Genomic DNA, 12586 nt, shown 5'->3' on the forward strand with positions numbered 1-12586 from the left:
TAAGTTTCTGGGCTAATATCCACTTATCAGTGAGTGCATATCTAGTGACTTCTTTTGTGATTGGGTTACCTCACTCAGGATGATATCCTCCAGATCCATTCATTTACCCAAGAATTTCATAAATCCATTTTTTTTCATAGCTGAGGAGTACTGCTCAGCTATTAAAAACAATAAATTTATGGTCAACATTTAAAACAATGACCATTTTGAAATTTTTTGGTCAGACAGATCATAGATCTCCTTTTCTTTAGGATTGTCTGTAGGTACTTCATTGTGTAAGTTCTGGTGGCATCATAGTGCATAAACCAATGGCTACAATTTGACATCTGTCTGGTCAAAGAGGTCAGTACCTATTCCACTTGTCATCCGTCACATTTGACAGGGGTACCTTTTCACTGCTCTGCTCAGAGGTCCTAGAAAAAGCATCTTGGAAGTCTGTTAGTAAGACTGCTAGGGTCCTCAGGCAGTGTGACCTGATGCTTCTGTCAGGACTGCAACCTGAGTCCGCAAAATAGGCCTAAGGTTTGGGTTCACCAACAGGTCTATCTTGACACTTAAATAGGGCTGGTGATGGTTTGACATCGTTGGAGTTGAAGTCAATGCAGTGAACCTAGCTTGGCATCCCACCCCATGTGAGCAGATCTGGAAGCTTATATTAACATAAATCAACTTTGCACTTAGCCCAAACTGTGTCTCGGACCTCAAGTGTAAGTCCCACCAACTGAGACTAGTCTCGATTGAAATCTACCAAGGCTATAGAGCTAATTAGCCTGGCCTATGATTTATGAGATGACCTGAACCTCAAGTCTGTGGTATCTTGAGAACTTAGGAATAGGCCTGATATCTGAGTTTGTGATGAGGCAAACAAAATATCAAAGCCACCGTACCTATGTCAGGCAAGGGACCAGTGTTAAATCTTTTTTTATTTTTTTAAATTTAATTTTATGTTTATTTTTTACACTCCATATTCCATTACCCACACCACCTATAAACCCTTTGTTTGTTCCACATCCCACACCTCCTCCCCACTCCACCTCGTCTCCACATGGATGCCCCCCAATCCTACCTCACCTGACCTCTAAACTCCCTGGGGCCTCCAGCCCACTGAGGGTTAGGTGCATCATCTCTGAATGAACATAGACCCATAAGTCCTCTACTGTATATGTGTTGGGGACCTCATATCAGCTGGTATATGCTGTCTGTTTGGTGGTCCAGTGTTTGAAAGATCTTGGGGGTCTAGATTAATTGAGACTGCTGGTCCTCCTACAGGATCACCCTTTTCCTCATGTTCTTTCAGCCTTCCCTAATTCAACAACAGGGGTCAGCTGCTTCTGTCTATTGGTTTGGTGCAAATAACTGCATCTGACTCTTTCAGCTGCTTGTTGGGTATTTTGGAGGGCAGTCATGATAGATCCCATTTTTGTGAGTGCTCCATAGCCTCAGTAATAGTGTCAGGCCTTGGGACCTCTCCTTGAGCTGGATCCCACTTTGGGCCTGTTGCTGGGCCTTCTTTTCCTCAGGCTCCTCTCCATTTCCATCCCTGTAATTCTTTCAGACAGGAACAATTATGGGTCAGAGACTGTGGGATGGAAACTCTATCCTTCACTTGATGTCCTGTCTTCCTGCTGGAAGTGGGCTCTATAAGTTCCCTCTCCTTACTGTCTAGTGTTTCATCTAAGGTCATTCAATTGGAGTCCTAGGAGTCTCTTACCTCCCTGGTCTCTGGTACATTCTGGGAGGCGGTGTCCCTCCAACATCATGTTTCCCGAGGTTGCCTGTTCACATTTTTTTCTGATGGCCCTCAGGGCTTTAGCCCTCTTCCCTCACCCAATACCAGATCAGGTTTCCCTCTCCCCCCACTCTCCCCCAACCCATTCCACTTTCCCTCCCAAGTCCTACCCTCCCTCCCCACTTGTGATTGCTTTCTTCTCTCTCCCAAGTGGGACTGAGGCATCCTCATTTGGGCACTTCAGCTTGTTGAGCTTTTTTCATTCTGTGAACTCTATCTTGGGCATTCTGTATTATTATTATTTTTACTAATATCCACTTATTAGTGAATACATACCATGAATGTCCTTTTGGGTCTGAGTTACCTCATTCAGGATATTTTCTAGTTCCATCCATTTTCCTGTAAAGCTCAGGATGTCTTTGTTCTTAATAGCTGAGTAGTATTCCATTGTGTAAAAGAACCACATTTCTGTGTCCATTCTTCTGTCATGGGACATCTGGGTTGTTTCCAGCTTCTGGCTATCACAAATAAGGCCTCTATGAACATAGTGGAGCATGTGCCCCTGTGGCATGGTGGGGGATCTTTTGGGTATATTCCCAAGAGTGGTATAGCTGGGTCTTCAGGTAGATCTATTCCAATTTTCTGAGGAACCTCCAGATTGATTTCCAGGGTGGTTGTACCAGATTGCAATCCCACCTGCAATGGAGGAGTATTCCTCTTTTTCCACATCTGCTCCAGCATGTGTTGTCACCTGAGGTTTTGATCTTAGCCATTCTGACTGGTGTAAGATGGAATCTCAGGGCCGTTTTGATTTGTATTTCTCTGATTGCTGAGGACTTTGAGCAATTCTTCAGGTGCTTCTCAGCTATTCGAGATTACTCAGTTGTGAATTCTCAGTCTGAAATCTTTATCTGGACTTGCTAGTTTGGAATTAGGGGGAGAGATGACTTGGTGCGTGGTTTCACAGGGTAACCCTGGTGACAGTGTCTGTTGTAGCATTGTGGGCTCAGTTAACTCTTCTTCCTCCATGTAGAAGACATCGCTCTGTACATAGTACTGTTGATGCTTGTGGGAACAGTAACACAGGAAATGCAAAACTGTCTTTCCTTCCCTTTTCAATATATCTCTATTTCTGCCCCTCAGACATAACCTCTCAGCTGGTTATCATATCTCATTTGAGGATACTTTCGCATATGGATAGTTTATCAGGCTGGTATTTCCATGAGACAAGTATGAGAAAATCCTTCTGTACTATCTTTATGACTTTCATGTATTTTACAATCTAATAGTTTGCATCTTGTAGCCGTGAAAACCTCACTATAACCTTTAATGTGTATTGGGGATATGTGAAATTAAAATTTTTTTTTGCTTAAACATATTCTAAAATTGTGACACATAATCTCATCCTCTAAAAAGAAATATTCCAACCATGGCTTGAACTGTTTAAGATAAATTATGCTATTATAATTTACCATCTTAAATGATGGTTAAACTAATGTGATTTTTTTTTTTGCTTTGCATTGCTCTATACTGTTTGTTTTGTGAATCCTTGATAATGCATTTATTCAATTTGCCTTTGTGTATCCATTCTCAACATAATCTCAGAAGTGAAAATGGAGCAGGGATTCCTTTTGAATATTGAAAGTACTAACTGTCCATAATAAACTTGAGAGAAAACCCAAGATATTTATAAATACAAAGTCAATGATAGAGGAATGGATGTTATTTCAAGATTATGATTTTGAAAAAAGCTGTTTTATTTGTAAGTCACATCTATTTTTAATATAGAATAAAATGATAATCAAGGAACTTTACCTAAAACTCCTCAGTGCATCTCTATGTTGAAGTCTGCAGTGTCTCCTAGTCAATGAAAACCAAGTTCCCTAAACGCACAGCATAAATTACACTGCCTTGTACCACATGCAGTATTCCTTTTCCTTTCTGAACCCTGCTTTGGTCTAGATGCCTTTTGGGTATATCCTCAATGGGTTATATCCTAGATTTTGGTCATTGGTGTAGTGAGAATGTGAAAGGGTAAGACCTTTAAGAAATATAGTCCAAAAAAGAAAAGAAAAGAAAAGAAAAGAAAAGAAAAGAAAAGAAAAGAAAAGAAAAAGAAAAGGAAAAAGAAATATAGTCCAATAAGTGGTAGTGAAACCATTGGAAATATTGCCAATATGGTGAGGGATACTGCTGTTCTCAGGGAAGGAGTTAGCTGTAGAGGGAGGGGAAGGGGCATAGAAAGGGGGAAATCGGAGGGAAAGAGAGAAAGGCAAAAGAGGGAAAGATGAGGGAGAGGGAGAGGGAGAGGGAGAGGGAGAGGGAGAGGGAGAGGGAGGGAAACTACATTGATTCTTCAGTCTTTCTGGCACTTTCTCTTGTCATTCCACCTTCTCTGTCATTGTGATGCTATGCCCCATGAGCCCTCATCCCCCTCATTAATGACTTAATCAATAAAACCAATCAATCTTACATATTGACCCTTCAAGATTATGAAGCAAATAAAACTATCTTTCTGTAATACCCAGACTTAGAGATGTTGAAACAATATCAGACAATAGCCTGAGTATCAACCTGCTTAACCTGTTCTACTTCATTATCTAAATATTTCTACTCGGAATTTCCCTTTTCTACCACATTTCCCCATGATAGGCATTATCCTGTTTATTTCCTTTAAAATAGTCAAAGTAACCTGCAATTATTTTTACCAGACTATATGTTGTATGAAGATGGGGAAAGCATTCCATTCCTTTACAGCTGTGGATCCAAAGCCAGCTATATTACATTGTTGAGTAAAACTCAATGCAATATTTGACTTGTTTTAAATCTAGCAACAGATTAACTAGTACCTACAGCCAAAAATTTTTAGAGTTTTATCCCTATTTATTAAAACTAGTTTGTTATAGCTTCTATTTGGATTTGAGAGAGAAGACTATATTGGGTTATTGTAAGACAAATCCTTGTTTTTAACTAATTGTACCTTATTTTAAATGATTGGATGTATCCTGCTATGATTCCATAAAGGTACAGATAAGATAGGCAAAAGAGAACATTGTGATATTAAACATGATTTCTCATATTTGCTCCATGAATAATTCAGACTAGAAATGGCTGAGAGATTTAAGGTTTGGTTTTGGTTTCCATCACCCAAATGGTGTCATACCTGTAACTCCAATTCCAAAAGATCCAGTTACTTCTTCTAGCCTCTATGTTCTTATTTACACAGGTAGACATTCTGTCTCAGCTCCTTGTCTATTGCTGGGAGAAAACACCATGCTCAAGGAAACTTAGAAGACATTTAATTAGGCTTATGATTTCACGAGGGTTAGAGTCCATGCTACCAGAGCAAAGACATGGTGGCAAAAAATCCAGAGAGTGTACACCATGATGCAGAAATAGGCCTCTGAGAGAAAGTAAGAGCGAGAGCAAGGCACACACACACACACACACACACACACACACACACACACACACAGAGAGAGAGAGAGAGAGAGAGACAGACAGACAGACAGACAGACAGACAGAGACAGAGAGACAGAGACAGAGAACATTGAAGATGTTATCCCTTTTGAAACCTCAAAGCCTACCCCAGCTAAACACTTCCTAACCATACCAACTAATTCTTCCCACACAGTTTCGCCAACTGGGGACCAAGTACTCAAACCCATGAGCCTATGAGGGCCATTCTTATTAAAGTCACCATAGTCTACTTCCTGGCTTCCATGGTCTTGTGATTATATTATTTTGCAAAATGCATTTAGTCCAATCTCAAAAGTCCCATTTTTCTTTTAAGATTCTGAACACTTTTAAAATCTAAAGTCTCTTCTGAAATTCAAGGTAATCTGCTACCTATATACCCTTATTAAAATCAAAAGAAAATTACATACTTCTAACATACAGTAGCACAGAAAATACATTATCATTCCAAAAGCAAGGAATTGCAGGATAGTGAGGAAACACTGCAAATGTCAAACCCAAATCTAACAGGGTTTTATTAGATAAGATTCTTTAGAGTCACAAATATTATGGGAAAAATATCTATCTTCACATATATGTATGCATATATGTATATTTGGAATGTACTGGGATGACTTACACTATGCAGTCCAACTAACCCAACTTGATTTGTTTCTAATTGCTCTCCATACCCCTTTAGCGCTTACACTCTTTCTTTTTCTCTTCTTTTCTGTAAGGCTCCCTGAGCTCTGAGGAGAAGGATTAGATGCAGCCATCCCATTTAGGGCTGAATGTCCTCTCTGTAGTGTGGCTGTGTGTCTCTATATTTGTTCCCAACTGCGGCAGGAGGAAGTTTTTCTGATGGCAATGGATCAAGGCGCTGATCTATGAGGGTAGCAGAATGTGATTAGGACTCATTTTACCAACATGCATTTTTCTTTTTATTCCTTTTTTATTTTTATTTTTCTCTTTTTTTCAGACAAATATTACTTGGTTTGACCCTAGATTCAAGAGCTATCTATCTTTGGTTCTTGGTCACCCAAGCAGTGTCAGGTAGGTATGGGTTCCAGCTAATGGAGTAGGCCTTAACCTAAATCGGGCACCTGTTAGTTACTCTCACAAATTTTGTGCCAATATTGCCCTATCATATCTTGCAGGCAGGACACCATTGTAGGTCATAAAGTTTGTGGCTGGATTGGTGTTTATGTTTCTTCTTCGGTAGCATGCAGAGTACATTCCTGTACAAAAGATGCTAGAAAGTAGTGGTAAAGGCTCTATGAAGACACCAGCTTGACATCTTCAACTTCAATAGGTTGTGTATGTGTTGTCTTCAGCAATGGGAGCTTACTGTCAGTCAACTGAGAGCAACCTATAGTTTTGACAACAGCCTGGATTGTTTAGGATTCCCAGGGACCCAACAACTCAATTATAACTCAATCCTGATATGGGAAATTTTGTTTGTTGACAAGAAATAGCCAATTGGGTCTTTGTCTTCCCCACTATTTGAAAACACACACACACACACACACACACACACACTATAGAAATGTTCAATATCCTTAGCCATTAGTGAAATGTAAATTAAAATTACTTTGAGATCTTACACTTACATCTTACACTTGTCAGAATGGCTAAAATCATAAAAATAAATAGCACCTTATGCTGGTATTTTTAGAAAGTTTTCTCAGAAAGTTAAGAATAGATCCATCTCAAGATGCAGCTATACCATTCTTGAGCATATAAAAAGACACTTTGTCCTACCACAGAGATACTTTCTTAACCATGTTTATGATACTCTACTCACAATAGTCAGAAACTGTAAACAGCCTAGTTGTCTCTCAACATAAGAATGGATAAAGAGAATGGGGTATATTTACACAATGGACATCACTCATCTGGACAAAAATTGCAACATAGAATTCACAGGTAAATGAATGGAACTAGAAAAATCATACTGAGTGAGGTATCCAGATCCAGAAAGACAAATATGATATGTATTTACTTGTATGTGGTTATTAGCTGTGAAGCCAATAGTAATCAGGCTACAATCCACTGAACAACAGAAGGTAAGAATAGAGTAAGAGACAGATAAATCTCATTAGGGAAGGGAAATTGAATAGATAATTATAGGTGGGCATTTGAATGGGAGGATTAAATGGTGAGGGGAAAGGGGCTTTTAAGGGGGAATATGGAGACAGCTAAAATTAACAGGCATTTAAGAGGTAGTATGGATATGTAACAAAGTTCATTACTTTTCAATTTAGCCTTAATAATTCTTTGGACAAAGACAGAATGAAGTCACAGTTTTTGCCAAAATATCACTAGAATGGGCTCTTCCCCAGCTCCTAATATTGTTTCCTTCTGAAACCTCTTGAGCTGGGCCTCCATAGTCCATTCACATTTTAAAACTTCTGTCTTTCTAAGCTAGGATGGCCACTGAGAACAATGAGAAAGGTTCTATGGAGGAGACAGGAGCTAGAATTTAGTCTAGAAAAATATAATGCATCTTAGCCACACTGCCAGGTCAATGACTATCCAGGCAAGGAGATCAGGAAGTGGAAGCCCTGCTTCAGCATTCAAACACTTCTCTTGTCCTAACTCCTAAATTCTTCTAAATTTCTACAAACAACAGCATGGTCAAGCATATCACAGCAATATCCCCCTTCTTGGTGCCAACTTCTGCCTTAGTTAATTTTCGATTACTATGACAAAACACCACGAAAAGGACAACTTAGAAAAACAAGTATATAATTAATCAGAGCATTAGATTCTATGACGACAGAGCAAAGGCATGGTGGCAGGAACAGCTAAGAGTTTATATCTTGACCTATAAGTCAAATGGGGAGAGAAACCCCAAAGTCCACCACGAATGATACACATCCTTCAACAAGGTCACACACTGCCTAATCCTTCTGAAATAAATCCACCAACAGTGGACCAAGTATTCAAGACATGTGAGTTTATGGGGACCATTCTTAATAAAATCTTTAAAAGATTCATTTATTGAATATACTTCCAATAAATACGTCAGGGTCAAAATACCTGGGATGCTCAAATACCCTACCAAAATGAAAGCAAAATGCACTTCATATTAAAAATCTCTGAGATATTTAATAGAACTTTTTTTTTCCTTCACTCAGATATTTATTTAATGTTGGAAGCTTTTCTCATGTAACATTTACTAATATCCCTCATTGCTATTGTAAAGGAAGGATCCCATTTGAAGAAAGCAGATACTATTAAGAATGGAAGTGGCCACTAAGGACATTGAGAAAGGTGCCATGGAGGAGACAGTAAATAGGATTCAGCCTAGAAAAAAAGAATGCATATTAGTCCCACTGTCGGGACAGTGAGTTTGCAGGCAAGGAGACCAGAAATTAAGGGAGGCTGATGCAGCCCCTGCATCCTCTTCAAGAGAAATGAAGAGAAGGTCAATTGCACTGCCCTTTAGAACTTTCACATCTCTTTATTAAGCAAGTACGTTTAAATAGAAGACTCAATGAGACATGACACTTGCTCTGAAGAGGGCCCAAGTACTCATTAGGTCATAAAGAATATGTCTTGATTATGAACCATACACACTCACAATGATAGTTCTCATTTTTCTTATTGCAATTTTAAAAATACAACTTTTTAGTGGTATTATTGTGTTAAGTAAAATACAGAAGTTTGAACTTCCAAACTTAAAGAAGTAAAGGCTATATTTATCACCAGATTAAATATCTAAATGTTTCCATCCCCTTTGAAACCTCTCTTACAATGTTTCCAGAAAAGCTCTTTATTCCTAACCTGGAGAGTTAGAGTTCTCTAGAGAAACAGAGTTGATAATATATATAAATTCATATGTATATACTTACATACATATATAGTTTATTAAATTACTTAACTATTTATTTTCCATTTCCACAATATTTAATTTCCAACATTTTATATATATATATGTATATATATATATATATATAACTATATATAGTTATATATATATATGTACTATATGTATAGTTATATATAGTATATATAGTTAGTTATATATAGTTATATTATATACTTATATTTCATTTACATTGGAAAAAATTATATGCCAAACAAAAAGAATCACAGAATAGTCCAAAATACCCAAAATACCATAGACACAATAAATATATATTACATCTTTACTGACATTTTCAAGGTTCATTGAGATGACAATGCACCTACCATGCACTTATTTGTTATGGGTATGAGTGGAAACATGGTGTTTTGTGTATACACACACACACACACACACACACACACACACACATACACACACACATATATAGTAAATAATTGGAAATATTAAAAATAGAATATGATTACATATATCTTAAAATTGGAAATAAAATATGGGTATATATATATATATATATATATATATATATGAATTATTAGAATAGCTTACAGACTGTGATACAGATAGTCTTACGATGGCTATCTCCCAAGAGAAAGACCAAGAATTCAACAGTTGTTCAGTCTCAAGTGTGGATGTCTCAGCTGGCTTTCAATATACACTGAAATTCTGGAGAAGTAGATTTCAATGCTAGTGAAATTGTGTCTCAGCTACAGATTAAATGAACTTGCCAGTGAGAAGGAAGAGAAGCAGGCAAAAGCAAATCCTTTCCTTCCGAGTCCTATATGTAGAAAGCCACAGAAAGTTGGCCCAGATGTAAGGTGGTTCTTCCTTCCTCAAAGACTTTAATGAAGTCAAAATCCCTCTTAGCTGCGATCAGCTGCTTGGGTGTTTTGATAATTCCAGATGTAGTCAAGTTGACAAACTAAGGATAGACACCGTACAACCTAAGCAACTTAGGTCTGCTTTTTGCCACTGGGGATTAGACCTGAGCTTTGCAGAGGTCGTGTAAATTGAATTAGACTGAGTGTGATCATTTGTCTGGCCTCTTTCACTCAACATACTGTTTTGCCAATTCATCTACTTTTGCACCTATCAATACTTCATTCTGTGTTTTTATGAAGTAGCATTTATTAAATCATAAATAGCCTAGAGCAGTATTATTGGATTACAGTCCACCTGCACATTTACCCCTGTAAAACACAGCCATGGTGTCTTTTTAAAAATTGTGTTACATATATTTATTTATTGTGTGGGTGCACACATGGTGCTTTGTGGTGGGCGAGCTCACGTGGTTTTTCTGTGTAGGCACACAAGCCACCGCATGGATATGGAGGTCAGAGGATAGATTACCAGAGTTCCTTCTCTCATTGCAGCACATGGATTTCAGGATTGAACTCAGGTCAGGCTTAGCAGCAAGCACCTTGACTCTCTAAACAAATTTTTGTTTCCACTCGAAATATGAGGATTCTAGGGGCATTGTCATTTTGATAAACATTGTAATCAGTAAATTTGTAATATAGATTTTCTGTGTCTATGCTAATTTGAATTATGGTTCTATGACATGATGTTTATATTATTATCTGTGCATCATCTGGAGGAGTTGGGACGCACCACGCCTTACATTTTTTTGGCACTATGATTGCTTTTTCTTAATGTTTGATATGATGTACCGAAAAAGACATTATATTCTAATAATTTTATTTTTGAGGTAGAAATAAATGAGTTCTTTTTCTATTAATTTGGGATTTACTGTCTATAATTTTTGAAATTTCTTAATTTTAGCATTGACTTTTGATATAAATACTTAAAGCTCCCTGATTCTTTAAATACTGCTTCAACATTCTCTTACTCATTTCAGTGATGTTTTGAATTATTTAAAAGTATTTGCCTTGGGCTGGGACTAGCACAGTGGGAACGTGGCTTACTGAATAGACACAAGGACCTGAGTTTGGATATCTAAAGCCCATGTAACTGCTTTTGTCAAGGAGATAGACAAATAGAAAAACTCCACTGTAATCATTTTATATCCATTGATGTCTTGTTTTGACTGAGTTCATGATTTGTCATTTCAAGTCCTTCTGTGCATTGAAAAAGACTGTGTACCATGCAAGTGCTGCTGAAGGAGTTATAAATGTCAGCCAGTCAGTGCAACATCATAGTTTTGTCTCATAATTCTTAAAGTCTTTTTCCCAGAGTCTCAATTTACCTTTTTATCTTGTGGTTCTAGGGACAAATTCTGGATATTTATGAACCCTGGGTTTTTGTTTGTTTGTTTGTTTTTGTATTTGTTTTTAAAACTAAACTCCAGATGTTTTATTTATAAACTAAAGAGGCAATCTGCAACCAAAAGACACCCTATCTGTTTCTATGGGTTTTGTCTTATAAATTACATTCAAAGGAATATTCCCAGTTTCCAATGATTTCCATGAATTTCTTTTCATAACCGACATAAAAATGTATCCATTTTTTAAAAGCCAACCTGGCAATTTCATAGTAGAAAGAGGTAATCTGAACACCCTGTGTTTGATGAAGGAACTGAGAGAAGTTCATAGTTTTCCAAATCATAAATCCCCAAGGCAAATTCCACCAAACTCTTAAAGAACTCAGACCAAGGCTTTAGTTCAGGGAGTATAAGCACATGCAAAACCATTGAATGCATTGTGTGAGGCTGGCATTACTCTCTTCCAAAGCTAAGAAAAGACATTACCAGAAAAGAAAAGTATAAAGTAAATGAACCCTTCTCATATTCAAAAGTCCATAACAAATATAAGAAAACCTCACTGAACCATTTATGAAAATAATTATAGTCTAGGATCAGTAATTGCTCTCAGACAACCAAGGGTGTCTAGACATTTAGAAAGTCGATGACCAGAGATTATGGTGATACACAGCTGTAACTCTAGCGTTCTGAAGCCAGAATTGAGGCTGGGGGTGGGGGATGGGGAAGGAGGGGGTTCAGGTTGGGTTCAAGGCCAGCCTGGATTACAAACAAATAACCTGTTCTCAAAAGGAAGAAGAAATTCACATCCCTACCATCTGGAGCTAGGGATCCTTCCTTTGTGTCCCCCAATTGCCTTTTTCTGAAACCATGACTAGTGACCAAATGTCAGAAGGAATCTAGAGAAAGAAAGTGTTGATCTATGGATGTTCCTACTATTTAACATCATAGAACAGTGACTAGGGAAACAGAACCAGAATGAAACCTTCTAAAGGTCAATTTGTTGGTGCCCTCATGTGTGGGAGGGCAGGAGACACGACCTTAGAGACAGGGATATTAAGCTAAGTCCTTTGTGACCTTGATCTCTATATTTATTTTATTCAGAATCAGGGCTCAAATCACAAAGCAGAAATGCATTTGTTAGCCAGGCGTGGTGGTGCATGCCTTTAATTCCAGCACTCGGGAGGCAGAGGCAGGCGGATTTCTGAGTTCAAGATCAGCCTGGTCTACAGAGTGAGTTCCAGGACAGCCAGGGCTACACAGAGAAACCCTGTCTCGAAAAACCAAAAAAAGAAAGAAAGAAAGAAAGAAA

The 12586-nt window shown here is 37.9% G+C and overlaps 1 protein-coding gene across 3 annotated transcripts in view; it reads left to right on the plus strand.

Annotated features, from left to right (window-relative positions):
* LOC110320670 (EGF-like and EMI domain-containing protein 1) overlaps nucleotides 1–12586 on the plus strand; it is a 569140-nt gene that overhangs the window by 520998 nt on the left and 35556 nt on the right. The window lies entirely within an intron of this gene.

Source organism: Mus pahari, chromosome 4, assembly GCF_900095145.1.
Source record: "Mus pahari chromosome 4, PAHARI_EIJ_v1.1, whole genome shotgun sequence".
NCBI classification, from domain to species: domain Eukaryota; kingdom Metazoa; phylum Chordata; class Mammalia; order Rodentia; family Muridae; genus Mus; species Mus pahari.